At 35.4% G+C, this 22,736-nt stretch overlaps 1 protein-coding gene across 8 annotated transcripts in view; it reads left to right on the plus strand.

Moving 5' to 3' along the window:
* RPS6KC1 (ribosomal protein S6 kinase C1) overlaps positions 1-22,736 on the plus strand; it is a 243,669-nt gene that overhangs the window by 149,630 nt on the left and 71,303 nt on the right. The window contains exon 1 of one of the 8 annotated variants that reach the window (XM_082399681.1): positions 1,401-22,334. The exons of the other annotated variants lie outside the window; for them this stretch is intronic. The gene's annotated coding sequence lies outside the window, so the exon portion shown is untranslated. Of the gene's footprint in view, positions 1-1,400; positions 22,335-22,736 lie in introns of those variants that run through there. 8 annotated transcript variants of the gene reach the window in all.

Here is a 22,736-nt window from a genome sequence, read left to right on the forward strand (position 1 = left end):
AAAAGACCCTGAATAGCCAAAGCAGTCTTGAGGGAAAAAAACGGAGCTGGAGGAATCAGACTCCCTGACTTCAGACTATACTACAAAGCTACAGTAATCAAGACAAGATGGTAGTGGCACAAAAACAGAGACATAGATCAATGGAACAAGATAGAAAGCCCAGAGATAGACCCACCCACCTCTGGTCAACTAATCTATGACAGAGGAGGCAAGGATATACAATGGAGAAAAGACAGTGTCTTCAGTAAGTGGTACTGGGAAAACTGGACAGCTACATGTAAAAGAATGAAATTAGAACACTCCCTAACACCATACACAAAAATAAACTCAAAATGGATTAGAGACCTAAATGTAAGACTGGACACGGTAAAACTCTTAGAGGAAAACATAGGAAGAGCACTCTTTGACATAAATCACAGCAAGATCTTTTTTGATCCACCTCCTAGAGTAATGGAAATAAAAACCAAAATAAACAAATGGGACCTAATGAAACTTCAAAGCTTTTGCACAGCAAAGGAAACCATAAACAAGACGAAAAGACAACCCTCAGAATGGGAGAAAATATTTGCAAATGAAGCAACGGACAAATGATTAATCTCCAAAATATATAAACAGCTCATGCAGCTCAATATTAAAAAAACAAACAACCCAATCCAAAAATGGGCAGAAGACCTAAATAGACATTTACATTTCTCCAAAGAAGACATACAGATGGCCAAGAAGCACATGAAAAGCTGCTCAACATCACTGATTATTAGAGAAATGCAAATCAAAACTACAATGAGGTATCACCTCACACCAGTTAGAATGGGCATCATCAGAAAATCTACAAACAACAAATGTTGTAGAGGGTGTGGAGAAAAGGGACCCCTCTTGCACTGTTGGTGGGAATGTAAATTGATACAGCCACTATGGAGAACAGTATGGAGGTTCCTTAAAAAACTAAAAATAGAATTACCATATGATCCAGCAATCCCACTACTGGGCATATACCCAGAGAAAACCATAATTCAAAAAGACACATGCACCCCAATGTTCATTGCAGCAGTATTTACAATAGCCGGGTCATGGAAGCAACCTAAATGCCCATCGACAGATGAATGGATAAAGAAGATGTGGTACATATATACAATGGAATATTACTCAGCCATAAAAAGGAACAAAATTGGGTCATTTATAGAGACGTGGGTAGATCTGGAGACTGTCATACAGAGTGAAGTTAAGTCAGAAAGAGAAAAACAAATATCGTGTGTTAGCGCATATATGTGGAACCTAGAAAAATGGTACAGATGAACCGGTTTGCAGGGCAAAAATGGAGACACAGAAGTAGAGAACAAACGTATGGACACCAAGGGGGGAAAGTGATGGGGGGGGTGGGGATGGTGGTGTGCTGAATTGGGCGATTGGGATTGACATGTATACACTGATGTGTATAAAATTGATGCCTAATAAGGACCTGCTGTATAAAAAATTAAAATAAAATTCAAAAATTAAGAAAGTCAATCTCAAATATATGTTTTATGATTCCATTTATATATCTTCCTTAAGGTCACAAAATTATATTTTTCCTAGTTTATTCATTTCCCATAGTTCATTCTATTTACGAATCGAGGTAATATAGGATAAAGACATTTTAAAAACTACTAATAAACTAGATAAGGATTAATAATTATTGCTATAATTTATTGATTGTATATTACGACAAAAGTGAGATAATCCAATATGCTTTCATATTGTTTTTGACAAATTTATTATTCTGTTGCAACTTTTAAGAAATCACTGCTGTGAATATTATTTATAGTAAATGTAGAGTAATTTTCACATATATAAGACAACAATATACTTTACTACTATATTTTTAGTATGTAGTTCAAATATATAGTATATTGTAAAAATAGAGTAACGATTCTCAAATTAGAACCTGCAAATACAATATAATCATAGTTTCAGTATATTATAGTATATTCAGCAGTACTATAGATGTAGATGTATTTATAATGAAGTAATTCATCACAATGGTTTTGTGTGTAGCATAGTACTAATGATGTTGCTGTTGAAACCTATGTTTATAAATACTTAAAAATCACTATAGTACTTTTTTGCTTTTGGTCTGCCATGTAAGGATCTTGGAAGGCACCACTCCATCCTAACAACAAGTAAAAAGCTAAACAAACTGAAAAAGTAAGAACTCTTCTGAGATCTACCAGAGAAGTAAAGTCATAGGGCCAATAGTTGCCCCCCACATTGGAGAGACAGACATCAGATACAGAGAATCACAGGTTACTGAAGTAGAAACCCATCAGCATAAACCTCTGTGGGAAGTAGTCCCAGGCTATAAAACTGGACTGTAACTGACAAATTGCCAGAGTTCCAATAGGGACAAGTCTGAGAGCTAAAAATTCCAGGGGGTGTACCCTCACTTTTGTGAGTTTTATCTCCTGGAGCTCTACCAGGTTCTCACAGTGAATATTGGAGAAAAATCCCTTCAGACTTCTGGGAAGGGGAAAAGTAGACATTTTGAAATACACCAGAGCATTCTGTTCTTATTAGAGCCTAACTGACTTGGCAGGAGGGAAATACCAAACTCCAGTTTGGCTCTAGCTTTGTGTGTAGGGGAAGGGAAATACCCAACTCCAGTCCCCTGTAGCCATCTGGTTCCATCTAGGGCTGGGGAAAAGCTGATAGACACTTGTGAAATTCATAGTCCAGGGCCACAGGCTCACTAAAAGACTAAGACATAATCATAGGACTATAGAATTCCTCCCCTCTCCTGACATCTTACCACCACATTACTAAAAAAGTGTTAACTGGAGTTGCTTTCACCCAGTATATCTTGTACAGATTTCAACAGAAAATTACAAGGCATACTAGATGGCAAAAACCCGTAGTTTGAAGAGACAGAGCAAGAATCAGAACCAGACTCAGATATGGAGGAATGTTGGAATTATCAGGTCATGAATTTAAAAACAACTATGACTAATATACTGTGTGCTCTAATAGACAAAGTAGACAACATACAAGAACAGATGGATAATGTAGGCAGAGAGAAAGAATTTTATTCTAAGAAAGAATAAGAAAGAGAACTAGAGGTAAAAAATACTATACAGAAATGAAGGGTACTTTTGATTGGCTCATTAGTAGACTGGACAAGTCCGAGGAAAGAATCTCTGAACTTGAGAATATGTAAGTGGAAACTTCAAACTGAAAAGCAAAGGGAAAAAAACACACAAAAAAATGGAACAGGATATCTAAGAACTGTGGTATAACTATAAAAGGCATAATATAAGCATAATCAGAATACTGGAAAGAGAAAAAACAGCTTGTTCAAAATATTAATAGAAACAGTATATCCAATTATGTATAGTCATGTATGTATATATATGCTTATATGTACTTCTGTATAAGTGAAATGAATGACAATGATACCAGGGATGAGAGAGATGGATTAAGAATATTTTGCTATTATAAGATACCTGTACTACCTGAGAAGCAGCATAATTTTATTTGAAAGTGGAGTTAGATTAGTTGTAAATGTATATTGCAAACTCTAGGGCAAGCACTAAAGTAAAAAAAGAGGTATAATTTATTTGCTAAAATGGAGAAAAAATGGAATCATATAAAACGATCAATTAAAGCCACAAATGGTAGAAGAAGAGTGGGAGGAAAAAAATAGGAAAAATAAGCAGGACAATTAATAGACGTAAATAATCATAAAGATCAATGGTCTAAATGTACCATTTAAAAGACAGAACTTGTCAGAGTAGATTAAAAAACAAGACCCAACTATATGTTATCTATAAGACAGTCACTTTAAAAGACACATTAGATTAAAGGTAAAAGGTTAGGGAAAGATTTACCATATTTACATGCATCAAAAGAAAGCAGGAATAGCTTTAGTAATTTCAGACAGTGCTGACTTCAGAGCAAGGTAAGTTATTAGAAATTATCAGAGGCATTACATAATGATAAAAGGATCAGTTATCCAAGAAGATATAACAATCCTTAATGTGTACGTGCCTAATAATTGATCATCAAAATACGTGAGGCAAAAAACTGATAGAACTACAAGGAGAAATAGGTAAATCTATCATAGTTAGAGACTTCAACATTACTGTATCAGAAATGGACAGATCCAGTAGGCAGAAAATCATTAAGGACATAGTTGAACTCAGCAGCACTATCAATTAACATAATTGGACATAATCAACACTTACAGACTTCTTCATGCAACAATAGCATAAAATATATTCTTCTCAAGCTCACATGGAACATTCACCAAGGTAGACCACGATCACATTCTGGATCATAAAACAACCTTAACAACTTTAAAAGAGTAGAATTCTTACAATATCTGCTCTTAGACCACAATGGAATTAAATTAGAAGTCAGTGAAAGAAAGATAACTAGAAAATTCCCAAATACTTGGAGATTAAACAACATACTTCTAAATAGCACATAGGCCAAATAAAAAATCTGAAGATAAATTTCAAAATATTTTGAACTCAATGAAAAGGAAAAAACGAATTATCAAACTTTGTGAGATGCAGTGAAAGTGGTGCTTAGAAGGAAGTTATAGCATTGAATGCATATATTAAAATTGAAGAAAGATATAAAATCAGTCATCTAAGTTTCTGTCCTAGGAAATGAGGAAAAGAAGAGCAAATTAAATACAAAGTAAGCAGAAGAAAAGAAATAATAAAAATTAGGGCAGAAATCATAGGAATTGAAAACAGGAAATCAGTAGAGAAAATTAACAAAACCAAAAGCTGATTCTTTGAAAAGATAAATAAAATGAATAAGCCTTTATCTAGGCTAACTAAGAAAAAAAGAGAGATGACACAAATTTCTAAGATCAGAAATGAAAGAGTGGACATCACTACACACATGGACATTAAAAGGGTAGGAAAGGAATACTGTGAACAGCTCTGTGTACACAAAATTGATAATCTAGATGAAAAGGACCAATTCCTTGGAAGACATAGTCTCCTGAAACTCACACAAGAAATACACAATCTGAGCAGGCCTATATCTATTAAAGAAATTGAACCAATAATTAATAAGCTTCTAAAACAGAAAGCATCAGGCCAAATGGGTTCACTGGTGAGTTCCACCAAACATTTAGGGAAGACATTGTACCAATTCTCTGTAATTTCTTCCAGAAGACAGAAGTGGAGGGAATTCTTCCTAACTCAATCTCAGAGGCCAGCGTTATCCTAACACCAAAACTAAAGATATTACTAGAAATGAAAACTGTAGACCAGTATCTCTCATGAACATAGATACAAAAATCCTAATCAAAATATTAGGAAATTGAATCTAATAATGTATAGAAAGAGCTATACACTATGACCAAGTGAGATTTATCCCATGTGTGCAAGGGTGGTTTAACATTTGAAAGCCAGTTAATGTAATCCAGCATATCAAAAGGCTAAAGAAGAAATCACATCATCATATCAATTGACTGAAAAAACATTTGACATAATTCAATACCCATTCATGATAAAAACTCTCAGCAAATTAGGAATAGAGGAAAACTTCCTCAACTTGGTAAAGAACATTTACAAAACTCCTATAGTTTGCATCATCCTTAATAGTGAGAAACTTGAAGTTTTCCCGCTAAGATCATGAACAAGGCAAGGATGTCCTCTCTCATCCCTCCTTTTCAACATCCTACTGGAAGTTCTCACTACTGCAGTAAGACAAGAAAAGAAAATAAAAATATGAAAATTGGAAAGGAAGAAAGAAAACTTCCTTTAAGGTGACATGATTGTCTATATAAAGAAAGCACAAAAAATCTCCTGAAACTAATAAACGATAATAGGAAGGCTGCAGTATACATGGTTAATGTATAAAAGCCAATCACTTTCTTATATATCAGCAGTGAATAAGGGGAATTTAAATTAAAAACACAATATGACTTACATCAGCACTTCCAAAAAATGAAATACTTAGATAGAAATCTAACAAAATATGTACAACATTATATGAGGAAAACTATAAAACTCTAATGAAAAAATTAAAGAAGAACTTAATAAATGGAGAGATATTCCATGTTCATGGATAGGATGCCTCATTATTGTCAAGATGTCAGTTCTTCCCAGCTTGATTTATACCTTTAGTGCAATCCCAGTCAAAATCACAGCAAGTTATTTTGTGGATGTTGAGAAAATGACTGTAAATTTTTTATAGAGGAACAGAAGTCCCAGAAAATCTAACACAATATTGAAGGAAAAGAACAAACTCAGAGAACTAATTCTACCTGAATTCATGACTTCTATAAAGCTATAGAAATGAAGACAGTGTGGGATTGGTGAAAGAATAGGTAGATCAATGGAACAGAATAGAGAGTTCAGAAATAGATCTACATGAATATAGTCTAATGGTCTTTGATAAAGGAGTAAAGGCAATACCATGGAGAAAAGATAGTTGCTCCAACAAGTGGTACTGGAACACCACATCCAATGGACATTCACATGAAAAAAGGGGACCTAGACACAGACCTTACATCATTCAGAAAAATTAACTCAAAGTGGATCATAGACGTAAATGAAAACACAAAGTTATAAAGCTCCTGGAAGACAACATAGGAGAAAATCTCGATGACCTTGGGCATGGCAGTGACTTTTTAGATATAACCAAAGGCGTGATCCATGAAAGAAATAATTGATAAGCTGGACTTCATTAAAATTAAAAACTTCTGCTCTGTGAAAGACGCTGTCAAGATAATGAAGACAAGTTGTAGACTGGGAAGAATATTTGTAAAAGACATATATCATAAGGAATGTTACCCAGAATATACAAAGAGCTCTTAAAACCTAACAATAAGAAAATGCACAACCCAATTACAAAATGGGCCGAAGACCTTAACAGGAACCTCACCAAAGAAGATACACACACATATGGCAAATAAGCATATGAGAAGATGCTCCACATCATAGGTCATCAGGGAAGTGCAAACTAAAACAACAATGAGATACCACCACCTATCTATTAGACTGGCCAAAATCTGGAACACTGACAACACCAAATGCTGGCGAGGATGTGGAATAATAGGAACTCTCATTCGTTGCTGGTTGGGAGTGCAAAATGGTACAGCCACTTTGGAAGACAGTTTGACAGTTTCTTACCAAACTAAACATATTTTTACTATATAATCCAGAAGTCGTGCTCATTAGTTTTTTACCCAAATGAGTTGAAAACTTATATCTACACAAAAATCTACATGTGTATATTTATAACAGCTTTATTCATCATTTCCAAAACTTGGAAGCAACCAAGATGTCCTTCAGGAGATGAATGGATAAATAAACTGTGGTACATCTAGACAATGGAAAATTATTCAGCGCTTAAAAGAAATGAGCTATCAAGCCATGAAGACATGGAGGAACCTTAAATGTATATCACTAAGTGAAAGATACCAATCTGAAAAAGGTACATACTGTGTGATTGCAACTATATGACATTCTGGAAAAGGCAAAAAATTATGGAGAGAGTAAAATGATCAGTGATTGCAAGGAATTAGGAGGAGGGAGGAGGGATGAATAGGCAGAGACAGAATTTTGCGGGGCAGTGAAACTATTTTGCATGATATTATTATGGTGGATACGTGTTGGACATTTGTCAAAAACCATTGAATGTACAGCACCACGAGTGAACTCTAATATAAATTTTGGACTTTGGGTGATAATAGTGTGTCAGTGTAATAAGTTCATCGGTTTCAACAAATGTACCACTGGTGCAAGATGATCATAGAAGTGGAGGCTGTGGATGTTTGGGGGCAGGAGGTATATGGGAACTCTGTACTTTCTGCTTAATTTTGTTGTGAACCAAAAACTGCTTCAAGAAGATAAGGAATAGTAAACAATAGAGCTAGATTGTGCAGATAACATTAATAACCACAAACTTAATTTAAGGGAATGTAGTTTACCCATAGTTTTTATATAAGGAAACAAAATAGGCTTTGATTATAATTAATAATATCATCTTTAAGGAACCACATCTAATATACCTGTTTTTTTAAAACAAGGGACAACCACGTGTTTGATACACACACACATGAGTTTTAGTTATGTGTCATAATGTTCAGTGTTTTAATATCTTATTCTGTCTCTATTGTTGAAATTCACATCTTAGTTATAATTAAGAGTATAAAATGAATTCTATGCTTGCAAAACCCTTTATCTGCGATATTAATGTTAATATATTGGGCTAATAGAGTATATTTGTTCCAAAGAAGTCAAATTCTTTTTGTATTTAAAGTATGATTGTATAATATATAATATATTTGTATGGTCAGTTTTATAATAGGAGAACCTAAGTAATTTCAAAATAAAGGGACAAGTTTCATTTTACCTCCTAATGGCTTGGGGTATACAATCTCAGGGTTAGAAAGGACTTTAAGGTCATCTGACCCAGTGAATTACAGATCTTGTGGCCCATCTGTAGTGCCCCGTTGAATGGCTGTTGAGCTTCAGGGCCTTTTATTTATTTATTAATTATTTTTTTCAGGGCCTTTTATTTATTAATTTAACAAACTTGTTTTGAATGCCACCATGTAGCAGGCACTGTGTTAGGTGCTATATAAGACATGGTTCTTCTCTTTAGTCTAGCAGGAGAGATATAGGTCAGTATGTAAATTCTAAAACAGCATGGAAGGGACTGTAAAGAAGTGTGAATAAAGACAGAGCTACTTAATGTCTCAGAGTCAGTCATTCCGTTTTACACAATTGAAACTCTTAGAAAGTCCTTTTTTCTCTTGAGCCGAATGCTGCCTCTTTAGTCCTTAGTACTGCCCTTCTCCAATAACCAGTTTTTAGATATTTCAACACAGTGTGTTGTCTTTCCAATTGATAGTGTTTTATGTTTGTTTCTTCTAGTTTTATTTTGCTTAAATTTGGCCTAACTTTCAATCTGTTGAAATATCTTTGGACTTTCCATGTACAAATTTTTGGTTTTTTCTTAGAGTTAATAAATTGCCTCGTTTCCCCCCATTTGCTTATTTTTTTCTCTGTCCCTATCATTATTTATTACTAAACTCTCTGATAAAACTTTAAAATGTCTCAATGCAGTCAGACACCTCAGATAGTACATTAGATCAGTGGTTTTCTCATAGTCTTTTCTCTTGGATTCCTTCCTTGTTCTGCTTACGTATGGATTGGTTTGTTCTCTTGGCCTTCTGCCTAGCTTTCCTCATCACACTTCCACTTCTTGTCACTGTGGGAATTCTCTTCCTCAGTCTTCTGTTGGGTTGGCCAAAAAGTTTGTTCGAGTTTTTCCATAAAAAACCCGAACAAACTTTTTGGCCAAACCAATATATTGCATTCCAATTCCCGACCCATTTTTTTTCTTCCTCCCTTTCTCTCGCTGGAGGCCTATAGGCTCTTCTCCCTGTCCCTACTGTTCTAAAATTTCACAGTGATTTGTTTGGTGGGATTTTTTTTTTTTCATTTGTTGAGCTGGGCATTTGGTGACCTTCAATTTGGGTAATAATCCAGATGTTTTATTAGGAGACCTAATAATGTCAGTATCTATATGCCTTATCTTTTAGGCTATTTGGTTTTCTTAGAAAAGAACCTTTAAATCTCTTACCAAGGGATCTAGTATTAGACCAACCAGCATTCTGGGAGCCCAGTGGCTGAAGGAGGACTGATGTCCTCATCAATTTGGCATTTAGGTTTTCATATACTGCCCCTGTTTTCAGTAGCACTCTTCAGTCCCTCCTGTAGCTGTCTGTAGTATCTGTCTGATTCATTCTGTTTTCTGTCTTCTGAAACTTTTCCATCTTTTCTCATCTCCTCTCTTGTTTTCTTTGTAGTCATTATTATATAACTTTAAACATTTCTTTACTGTTATTTAATGCAGTTTCTCTAGGGGATAGTGATCTGTATTTCAGAGAATGTTAAATTTAACACATTGTGTAGTCCTCTCAGCTTCATGGCATCCATAATTTTGATCAACATGTCTTTGTTGACCTTTTTCAAGTTTTTAACAAATTTTTTTCAACAAAATAGGACAAAGAATCCTGCAGATGACATATAGCTAGAATAATTATTTCAGGTTGACCCAATACCTTCTGGGTACTGCTAGTTACAACTAACCCATCTTTCCCTCAGCTGTTTCAAATCAAAATTTAGGCATCCCAAGTTATTTGTAAGTTTAAAGATATACACTATTCTCTTTATCCCCCTTTTAAGACATACTGTTATTTGCCTCTAGTCTCATTTTCCTCTGGTTCATTATCAACACTGTTGCCAGAATAATTCATAAAACTGATGCTTTAGGAAAGTGATTTTTCTAAAACGAATAACTCTCTTGATTAAAAGTCTTTAATACCTTCACATAGAATTTTAGGATAATGTCCAAACTTCTTAGCTAAGCCTACAAAGACCTTTCCCAGACCACCTCAACATGCTGTCTTGGTTACAGCCCTGTGGAACTTGTAAGTTACACAAGGTGTCATGTTTTACACATGATGTACCCCTCTAACTGGAGTGACTTTACCTTTCCTTCTTCACTTAATTTGTCTCATTCTTAATTATTGTCTTCTTTTGGAAGGCTCCCTTGCTTACTTACCTCTACGGTCTAATGTAAATATCTTTTGCTGTGTCCTTTTAATGCCTTGAACCTATCTGTCATAGCATTCATCCATATTGTATGGTAGTTTTTGATATTATTTCTATGCCTCCTCCAACAAGCCTTCATATGCCTCAAATACCAAGTATTTTCCTCCTTCTTTCCTAAAAATTAACATTTTTATATATTTTGGTACAGTATTCACAGACATCTATTAGATAGAAAAGATAGTCTAAATCCTATGCAGAAGATATGTGTCTTTAGAGAATAAGCCTCTATAACATGTCAAACACCAGCTTGGTGACTATATCTTATTTAATTTCGTATTTTTAACATTTAGCATAGTGACTTAAAAACAGCAGATACTCAATATATATGTATTGAAAAAAATGAATGAATGAATGAATGATACCTCTCTACTCACATTATCTTAAAAATGGTAGGAACCATTTATTCTAATTGGCCTGCCTCCTCACCATTTCTCTCCAGGTCTTTTCCATTTCTGTTTTCCCATTTATTCATTCATTCATTCATTCAGCAAATATTTGTTGAGCTCCTGCTATATGTCAAGTGTGATAATAGCCACTGGAGATACAATGGTGAATAAAACACCTAATCTCTACCCTCTCAGAGTTTATAATTCAGTGGGAAATAGCAGTTACAATACAGTGTGAAACTGCTTTGGGTGAAGGAAGTACACTAGGGTATTGTGAGAACATGTAGGAGGGGTGCCTAGCTTGGGGCTCTCCAGAGGCTTCTTAGAAGCAAAGCAAAGACATGAGGAATGAGTAGGGTTTAGCTCCTAGAATAGTGTTTCAGGCTAAAGGAATTGTGGGAGACTCAGAGCATGCTTTCTTTCTAGCTTCTTCAACTCTTTGAATTCTTCCTTTTTTCCTTCCTGCCCACCTATGTTTAGTCCATTCTTCAAGACTTAAGCTGAAAGCTTATCTCCGCCTTGACTGTAATACTTGTCTTTCCTTTCTTTGAATTAACACAACTTAGCATTCAGTTGTGTATTATTTTAGCTTGTATGCCTTTAGTTGCCTTAAATATCTTGTTAACCTGTCCTAGAGGGCAGAAACTATAACTTATCCTTCTTCATTTTCTCTGATAATGCCTAACTAAATACAGTGCTGTCCATGCAGTAAGGATTTAACAAATGCTTGCTGAATAGTTATAAAGGGGACAAAAAGAGATAGTACATGTGTTTTAAGATTTCAAATACTCTGTGAGTCTGCACCTCAAAATATACTACACGTTCAGGATCAGAGCAAGAAGAGTAGTTTTGAAAACTGTCAAAACATTCATCCTCCTCCCTTTTTCACCGTCTCTTACAGAATACACCTGTAGATTGTTGGCGGGGAAATTGTTGCAGTCGATGAAATTGTCAATTTGAGAATGAGTGTTGTGTCTTTGTGTTTCATATATGCTTTAAAATATTTTGGAATTTTTTAGAACATCAACACATTGTATTCTTCTACTAAATAAAATTTCTAGTCATATTAAAACGTTGTTAAATTTTGGCCAGTACCAGAATTTCAACTCCATCTGCTACAAAACTCATTTAAAACACTTAAAAGTAATAACATTTAAAGCTTTCTTGCCCTTGAAGCGTTTTCTTCCGAATTGGAATCAGGCTATCTCTGACATTGGCAACTTAGTTGGATATGTATTGATTGACTTGAAGATGTAGCCTCTGTGTCCGTCTGTTATCCTTATGATAGCATTTACTGAGTACACACTGCACCAATTTTGAACACTATATAAAAACTATGTGGACATATTTGCTGCTCTTTAGGGACTTATTTCAGTTTCCAGGGCCTATAAATTTATTTGAGCATATTTATGGAACACACTTAGCAGCAGAATGAAAATATTAAACCAGAGTATGAATGGACGTAGTTTATATCAGCACCAGAGTATTAGGTGTTTCTAGCAAATGCAAATAAGAAGGATCTAAAGCTAAATACAGTGGACTATACTTATAATTGAATTAATTTTCATCTAAATTTAACAGTGTCAAGTCATTATCCCAAGTGAACTTCAGAATTCAAACCAAAGAAACAGAACAAATGGTTTCATTATGGTATTGAATGACATAAACTGAACTTGGGCCTATAAACCCAGAACTTCAGAGTTTTTACCTCTCTTTAGCATAATCTCTTTGTGGCCTTGGGCAAGTTGCTTTGCAGAAACAGAAAACAGACAATCAAAATGAGGATGACAAAGGTGTAGAGATCTAGCTTTTAAAGCATTTGGATCTGAGAAGAGCCTCCTAAGTGGATGTTTTTCCTAGCTCTTCAGCATTTCTGTTTTAAACTCGATTTCTCTGTTTTTTATATTCTGCCTTCTGCTATATTTATATCCTGTTTTCTTACAAAGACACACCATGTCCTTTGGAAGCATGTTTTATGAAGTAATAGATGTATAGGCCTAGGATTTGAAAAATTATACAAAGTAAAACTCTTTTTTCATATATATAAAAAAGACATTTCTGTGATAGCTTTATTGTTCACTAAATCATTAACCTCACATCCTAGTATGAGACATCATTGAGGAATGGCTCACATTCATTGACATTTGGCTAACAGGAATATGAAATTTAAAATTCATATTTGTGGTTGAAATAATTACTCCCTGGATTATTTTCTGGAGAATCACATGTATTTTGCATTGCCCTAGGGCAGGACTAGATTTAGCTATTCGCCTAAGGATAAATAATCCAGGTGTTGGCCAAGTGACTTTCAGAGAAACATTTTTTTTTTAAGATTTTTTTTTTTTTTGATGTGGACCATTTTTAAAGTCTTTATTGAATTTGTTACAATATTGCTTCTGTTTTTATGTTTTGGTTTTTTGGCCACAAGGCATGTGGGAGCTCAGCTCCCCAACCAGGGATCGAACCCGCACCCCCTGCACTGGAAGGTGAAGTCTTAACCACTGGACCGCCAGGGAAGTCCTGAGGAACATCTTTAAAATCCTTTTTATCTTTTCTGATCCTGATAAAACAATCTTTGCCAACCATATTTCAATGCCCCTTGGAGGAATGAAACAATGTGGGAATGACTGGCCTTTGAATTTTGAGTAAATTACTTGTATTTGCACATCTCTTTTAGCACCACCAAAATATGCTTATTTTCTTTTTTTAACGTTATGATTCATAATATATTCATAACATCTTGGAAGATAAAGTTACTTTGGTAACATTTACTCTACTTTTAGCTATCACAATGACAAACTGTGATCTTTTAAAAAATCATCACGATTATTATTGAAGTTGCTAAGTATACAGAGGCATGAATTGTGTTCCCGTGGAGCATACACTCACAACAGTATTGTATTTGATTATAGAAACTGTAGATAGTTGTGCTTAACAGGTTGTATTCAATTTAAATAGAGGTCAGGACAAATGGGCTTTGTTATGACAGTTCTTAGGGTACATGAATGTTTAATAATGCCCTAGTTTTAAATTAATGTATAACTAATTCGCTGTGGAAGCTTGGAAGAATTTTTAAAAATCAGGATTAAGATTAGAATGAATGCAAACTAAATGTATCTGCTGCCATTTTAAAATCAAGAATTAAAAGATGCTTTATATATTCTAAAAAATACTTTCTATATTGCTTTTCTTCTAACTACATTTAAGATACCAAAAAAACTAACCCAGGAATCAAAGATGATGTATAAGAAAATTTCATATAAGTGCATTTCTTTTAAGATGAATATATAGCCAGGTTCTTGAGATTCTCTGTTTGTAGTAATTTAAAAGACACCGCAGTATTTTGTTTCTACATGAGGTACTGTGGTGAATATAATCATTACCTTAAATAAATGACATTTTTGAGTAGCCAGAAATCAGGATTTTTAATTGCTATTTTATAAAACCTCATCTCAAAGTGCATTTACCTTGGGTAACATTTGGATTGTGGATATGATGGTACACAGAAAACAAACCTTTCAAACCAACGTACCTTATTTTATGACTACCTAAAAAATATATATACCTTTATTATTATTTCATAGACTGAACACGCCTTCAATTTATATTTCATTTTATTTATTGTATGCTTGCTTTGTATAAAATTATAGGGGATTTAAAAAAACTAGCCACCTCTCCCCTTTTTTTAAAGGAAAAATCATCACATTTACTTAAGTAAATTCCATTAGAGGTAGTATTTCTCTTGTCTTTTTGTTCAGCCACTAGAGTCCCTTGTGACCTTGGGTATGTGTTCTAAGAGGTGACTGATGGTTCGTGATGTTCTGAATTTTCTGGTAGCTTGCCTGTTGCCTGCCTCTAGGTTTGTCATCACCCTTATGCTGACTTACGCGGTATTCCTTCAGTCTCTTATCTCCAGGCTTTGATGCATATGTTCTGAAGGTGGCCACAGTGACTTTGGGTAGCAGCAGATGGTGAACCTTCAGGCTGCCACCGGCTATACTGGTGTTAAGTTGGAAAGTTAACGTTTGATGAAGAATCAGTAGTGCATATGAAAGAGCTTTCGCTGCTGAAATATCTTTTAATTAAAAAATTAGCATACTCAAACCTTTGTAAATGTCTGGGCATTTAAAGAAATCTAAAATTAGTTGTTTTCTTATACAGGAATTCGTTATTTACCACCAGCTTAGATTTGTGTTGCTTGCTAGTCCTACTGTGGTTCTTTTCCCCTGCCCCTGCCCCAATATGCTTGTAGTTAAGGCAGATAAAAGAATTAGGTAAACTGAACTGGGACGTTTTTGGGAGTTAAATGTGTTTGGACAAACATTTAAAGTATATATATATATAATTTTACATTTCCTTATTTTATTATTATTTTTAACATCTTTATTGGAGTATAATTGCTTTACAATGGTGTGTAAAGTATATTTTGATTTATGGTAATTTGGAATTTAATAATTGGAAAGAAATGTGGATCTTACGTACTACATCCATACAATCCTAGTAGATTAGTTCTGTTGTTCCTACCTTTGAAGATATTTCTAGGTTATATAGAAGCCTAAAGGACTTAACCCGCTTCAAAAGATATTTCTCCTTGCTCTAAGTTGGTCCGTGATGTTTTGGCTTTGCTATCAGTCCACAAAGCAGTACCCTTTTTGATTGTTTGTTCACTTAGTTCATGACATTGTGCTATGTTGGAAGTTCTAGCACAAATAAAGCACTGGTAAGACTCCAAATAATTTTTTTCTGTTCCCTTTACATCACAGGGGTACCTTTTACGCTTTGCTGAAAATAGATTCTTGAGTGTAGTAAATGAAAATGTCCTTTAGGATAGAGTTGTAAGTATCCATGTCAAATTTTACTTTTCATACTTCAGTTCTTATCAGTGAAACAACTTTTGTGAGCATATGACCATTAAGAACAGATTGATTTCATGGCATAACAGGTGAGAAGTTCCTCTACACAGTCTGTTCATGCTGATGCGCCTGATGCTGCAGCTTCTCATGGACAGAAGTGGTAGGCTGAGTATCTTTTGCTTTTGGAGTTGCTGGGCAATGGTACAGGGAACATTGATTGCTAGCCTTCTGATGTCAAAGAAAGAGAAAGTTAGACCCCAGTGGGGAGAATTGTTGGTATTAAAGGTCACCTAGTACTCTTTGTTTTCTGGTAGTTAAATTTTTTATAAGATTGTCTCATGAGCATAAGGTATGGAATTAATAATCAACAGTAGAAATACATTTTGAATATTCTAAGCATATAAAATGAGATGGGTTTTAGCAATAAATATAAATAAATAACATTTGATTATCATCATGTGGTATTGACAGAGAGAGCAAAGGTTTAGTGCTTTAGGTTTGTTGTTCAAAACCATTTCTACAGAAGAATAACATTACTAGCTCCTATAATGCTGCCAAGATGAGTTTAGTTAATAACTCATCTAATAATGGTCAAGTTAAGTGTGGACTTTTTTAAAAAAGAGAGTACAGTAAGTATAATCTTATTTATCTGGAACTATGTTGAAAAAGACTCTCTAACTTGTGGAATTGGGCTTCTCTGTTTTCTCTGGCTTCTTTATTATGTTGATCCCGTTCTTTTCTGGTATGTTTGTTTATGTGTGAATTCCCAGCAGTATAACTTGCACAATTGAAGTCCATTTAGATGACATCCGGTCAACACGAATGGTACTGTGACACTGTTAAGGGAAACGCTGTTTGTCTGGTATGGCTATCTCTGTAAGCTTTTCTTAAACATTAAAAAAAACACTTTTATTAATTGTTCTGGAGTCCTGTGAAGTAACTGGCACCAAAGTAGAGATAGATATTCCCTCAGATAACCCAGGTAGTCTTTCTTTTTAAAGGAATTGGAGTTGAATTTACTTTTAGAGACTTACAGACTTTGAATGTCAACCTTTAAATTAAGTATCTAAAAAAATTAAAAAATGGGTGGCCCATAATCTTCACTGAAGGGAACTATCCATGATTCCTCACCACAATCATAGTGTCTTTATTGCTATTTGTCTCTTTTCTTTTCTCCAAATTTATTTTTCATATGCTTAAAAAAACCTCATCATTTGATACTTTTGATATATTCCGCAACCTCTGCTATCTTTCCAGAGGTGGTACCTAGTTAAATATTGGGCCTTCCCCATTCTAGTTAACAAAATTGACTTATAATCAATTGGAGCTTTTCCTGCTACTGTTGCGAAAGAAGAGTAGGCAAGTCTCATTGTGCTGGTGGAGTTGAGGAGCAGATGAGGCTAATCCTGAAGGGATAAGTTGTCTGTTTTTTGTGTTTTTTTTCCCAGTTAGGAGCAGTGATTCTGTATATTACCACGGGCAAAGATGAAGTAATCTCTCCTGTTAGACCATATGCTAATATAGTGCTGATAAGTAAGTGTGAAAAATGAAAGGGAAAAATACATTAATTGTATTCTTTCAATAAGGTATGCTATCCAAGATAATTATTTCATGACAGGTTTAGTTATAGTACTTGTTTTATCATGAAATAAAAGATGGTTTTAGGAGTCTTTTATTGGAAAGACAGTTGTATCAAATTAGTACCAAATTAGATTTTTGTCTTTATAAAGGTGAGCAAACCCATGAAGCAGTTTTTAAATTGATATGTTCTAGTCCACAAATGAACGAATTCTGTTTGAGGGTTAAAGAAGCTATTATTTTGTCCTTTATGCTGACAGCTTCATTACAGATCGGCCTACTGTTGGCATTAAAAAAATGTTTGGCTCCTTATGATCTTTGTGCATGCAACTATAATATTAATGCAGCGCCGTAGCACTGTTCATTAAGAAATGACTCTAAATGAGGTTGAAGCGTGTAAATTTGGAAAGATACAGATGTTAAATGCAGTCGTTTCTCTTTGTATACAGCCGTATGGCTAATAATTTCCAAGTGGCTAAAGCTCTTGTTAGCAGGAGTGCTGGTGTGTTAAGAATGGCTCTATAAATAACTTAAAGAACTGAAGTTGAAGGTGCTTCTTTTAAAGACTACTGTTAACTAAACATTATTGCCAAACAGATGGAAAGCATTCACCAGCCTGATGTTTTTAGGTCTAATTATATTATCACCAGCCCTGTACGGCTCAGTTGAAGAGGTGTATCCAGAGGCCAATTTATAATCATTTAGCCAACACCTGTTTGGGAGAAATTGACAGTCAAAGGGCACATTTGAAAAAAATCACATATGTTCTTGTGTTTATTGCCTCAATGTGAACATTGTCTAGTTGCAGACAAACTTGATAGGAGAAGAAAGTAAATGTAAACAAAGCAGCCCTTCTCAGCCATGTTTATCGATCTTAATTTGGCCTTTTTATCTGATCCACTTCATGCTTCATGGCTATGTGAGACCAGCAAAGAGATATCACTCCTGATTTATGCAGGTACATTCTGTTCAGTCGATTAAGAAGTTTCTGGTAGAAAAAAGTTCTTTGCTTTGTGCAGCTTCCTTACCTTTTACCTAGTGAAACGTTTTCTATTTCACATAGAAGTATGTTATTTAAATTAGGATTGAAATCTGATGAATAGCTTAAAAGAGTCACAACTTGATGTGAAAACAGATGAGATTTAAGGAATACTGAATGTCTTCACGGACTCAGTAGATGTTTATTGAGCCCTCCTTTACAGAGGTGTGCCCCCTTTTGCACTCATGATATGTTAATTTAACTGTCAAGGTTCAAGTTCTTTGGATGTGCTTCCATGCCTAGGAGGTTCAAGATTGGTGGTGAATATAGCTCCGAGGGAAATTATGGGCAAATAGGTCTACCCTCTCTGAAAATAGTTCAAACCTGATGATCCTACTAACTCTTTCATTTTAGTGTTTTTCCTTCTTGTGACATACTTCTCTTTGGAAAGACATGTATATGTTGCCTCCATTTTCCTATCACCCATTACTAACTCAGAGTAGTTGGCTTCTGTCCCCACCAGTTGACTGCATAATGTAGTATTGAAAGCTATCAGTGACTTCCTAACTGCCTTAGGCAGTAGTCCCTTCTTAGTCCTCATTCTTCATGGCTTCTCTTTGTTGTTTGGCACAGGTGATTACTCTCATTTTAAGCGTTCTCTTTTCCTGATGTCTGAACCACTATATTTTCTGGGGTTTTTGGTGTATTTCTCACTGTACTTTTGGTTGTTATTGTGTTATATACCCTCGATATTCCAGCTATGTGTACACAGACATAAATAGTATAGTTTAGCAGTTAAAGAGGAAGAGCCCTGGAGCCAGATTGCTGGGTTTAAATTTCACCTCTAGCACCTCTTAGCTTTGTGAGCATGGGCAGGTTAACAGTTTTATGTTTGTTTTCTCCTCTGTAATATTGGTTAATAAAAGTATACCTACCTTGGAACGTCCCTGGCTGTTCAGTGGTTAAGACTGCGCTTCCACTGCAAGGGGCGCGGGTTCGATTCCTGCTTGGGCAACTAAGATCCCACATGCCGTGTGGCGTGGCCAAAAAGGAAGAAAGAAAAGTATACCTACCTCATTGGATTGTTGAATGAATTATGTGATTTAATTCCTTAAACCCCATCACAGTGCCTGCTATAAAGTGAGCATTCCATTGGGGTACTTCCTCATGTCTTTAGCTGTTATTTTTATGGAGATTGCTCAGTTACTGTACATCTTTAGTCCTGACTTATTTTCTAAGCTCCATTCCCAAATTGCTGTCTACCTTCCAAACTTTTACACCTAAATTCATTCACATATGTTTATTGAACAATTACTGTGGGAGACGGATAGGTTATGTGTTGGAGGAAATACAATTTCTGCCCTGTATTAGCTTTCTATCGCTGCATTACAAATTACCACAAACTTCGCAGCTTGAAACAACTAAATTTATTATGTCAAAGTTCTTTGGATCAGAGGTCTGACATGGGTTGCATTGGGCTAAAATCAAGGTGCTGGCAGGGCTGCATTCCTTACTGGAGACTCTGGGAGAAAATCCACTTTCAAGCTCATTCAGGTTGTTGGCTGAATTCTTTTCTTTGTGGTTGTAGGACTGTGGTTGCTGGCTCTCAGCCAAGGGTTGGTCTTTGTTCCTAGAAGCTGCCTGCTCCTTCTCATGCTTACTGTGAGCTCCTAGAGGGCTCTTTCCAGTGCTTACATGTGGACCTCTGTATCCAGCAACAACACGTCCCTCTCATACTTCGAATCCCTCTGATTTCCCCTTCTGCCGTATCATTTTTGTACTGTCCAGTTCTGGACAGAGACAGTTCTCTAAGGGGTCATGTGATTTGATTAAGCCCAGTCAGATATCCAGGGTAATCTGTTTTAAGGTCTGTACCCTAATTACATCTGCAGAGTCCTTTTTGCCGGAAACATAACATATTCACAAGTTATGGAGATTAAGATATGAGTGTCTTTGGTGACTGTTATTCTGCTTACAACATGCTGATAAAAAGCTTGAAATCTGGTTGGGATATAGACAAGTGACCAAATAAAACCAAACTGAAGAGGCTGGTACCATATACAGTGGGAGAACAAAGGAAGAAAAGTGTCAGTAATATTTGAGCTGAATATGGAAAGATAAGTGCTTGTTTGATAAGGGGCTGGGTGAACATTTCAGGGAGAAGAAGCAATAATAGTGATAGCAATAATAGTAATAACTGGCTGTACCAAACAATTTTAAAGATTATCTCACTGAAATTCTCACAAATGGTAGATACTATTATTATCTACCGTTATAGCTTCTACAGATGAAGTTATAGTATCTTCACATGTGGAGTAGGAATGGTAAAACTATCTTATTGGGTAATTGAAAGAATTAACAATGATTACACATGACTAAAACATAGCACATATTAAACACTTAAAACATGGTAGGCGAAAGAGAGTAGAAGGTGGAGGAGAGAAATACTTAGGAGGTAGAATTGACTGGACTTGGTCACTGATTATGAAGGTGGGGGGCAGGGGAGAATTCACGGAGACTTAGGGAGCTTTTTGATTTGGGGCGTTCCATGGGTGGTGGTATTATTCAATATGGTAAGAGGTGAAGCGGAGTTTTGTTTTAGTTTTAGTGGGGACAGGGCTTTGGGAAGAGGAAGGGATGAGTTTAGGAGGTATCGGTGGGAATATTCAATTGAAATTAAATGGAGTTAAATAGTTTAGGTCAAGCACTCAGAAGAGGGGTCAAAGATGAAGTTGTCACTATTACTTCAAATTCATCAGGTCTTAAACGGGTTCCTCTTTGTAACTCCCGTTTCTTCTCACCATTCTTTTATTTATTTATTTATGTATTTATTTATGTATGTATTTATTTAACATCATTATTGAGGTATAATTGCTTTACATTGTTGTATTAGTTGCTGCTGTATAACAAAGTGAATCAGCTATATGTATACATATATCTCCATATCCCCTCCCTCTTGTGTCTCCCTCCCATCCTCCTTATCCCACCCCTCTAGGTGGTCACAAAGCACCGAGCTGATCTCCCTGTGCTATGTGGCTGGCTGCTTCCCACTAGCTATCTATTTTACATTTGGTAGTGTATATATGTCCATGCCACTCTCTCACTTTGTCTCAGCTTCCCTTTCCCCCTCCCCATGTCCTCAAGTCCATTCTCTGTGTCTGCGTCTTTATTCCTGTCCTGACCCTAGGTTCTTCAGAACACTTTTTTTTTTTTTTTTTAGATTCTATATATATGTATTAGCATATGGTATTTGTTTTTCTCTTTCTGACCATTCTTTTATTTTTCTAAGCTTAATATCTTCTTTTACCGTCGACTCCCAGCTCTCTGGAGGGGGTGGGGAAAAAAAGCCCTGTTTACAGTGTTTGCAGATTTCTGTGGTGTAAATTCTCCCGCGATGGCCCATTTCGGACTCCGGCTGCTTTTGTGCAGCAACGGCCGAGTTGAATAGCTGCAACGGCGGAGTTGAATAGCTGCAACAGAGACCGTGTGGGCCTGCAAAACCTTAAATATTTACTACCTGCATCTTTCCTGGAAAAGTTTGCCAACCTCTGCTATAGTGTCTCCAAAATGATAAGATTAACATAATATAAAATATATAATATAAATATTAAAATGTTTATAAAATATAAACTATAAATATAAATATAAATATGGTAGCATAATCCCGTATCTCTATTCACTCTTTTTTTCACCAGGATGGGTGCAGGGGGAGTGGATAGTTTGAGGGGGCAATGTGTGAGATTATGAGGGGTCTTGAGGTCATTGTTTTGGATGTGTGCTTTTTCTCTGAATGAGAAGTGACATGATATAACTTATGTTTTTGAAAGAAAACCCTGCCTGCTATTTTGAGAATAGACCATAGGGCAGCAAAGATGGAAGGAGAGAAATCTTTTGGGACACCATTGTTATAATCCAGGTAAATCTTTGTTTCATTCAGGGTAATAGCTGTGGAAGTGGTGAGGTGAGTTCAGATTCTGGATACAATTTGAAGATAGAGCTGGCAGGATTTGCTGATGGGAAAAGAGGAGTTAAGGATGAGTCCAGGATGGAGAAGTAGCACCAGAAGGGTGCCTTGGGTTAGAGCCTGGGTTATTGAGATCACATTGTAGCAAGTTGCTACATTAGAGGTTTTAGGAAGAAAACTGAGACTTCAATTTCTGTAAAAAAAAATTTTTTTTTAACTTTTTTTAAACCATATATGTTTCATGAGGAAAAGTTCTTTTTCTAAAGTAATTCTTCCTTTTAAGAAATATATTTTAAAATAAATTTAGGAAAATGTAGTAGTGTTTCTAAAATATGGCGTTTTTAGAAAGGAAAC

The sequence above is a fragment of the Balaenoptera borealis genome (genome assembly GCF_965194805.1).
Source record: "Balaenoptera borealis genome assembly, chromosome: 1".
NCBI classification, from domain to species: Eukaryota; Metazoa; Chordata; class Mammalia; order Artiodactyla; family Balaenopteridae; genus Balaenoptera; species Balaenoptera borealis.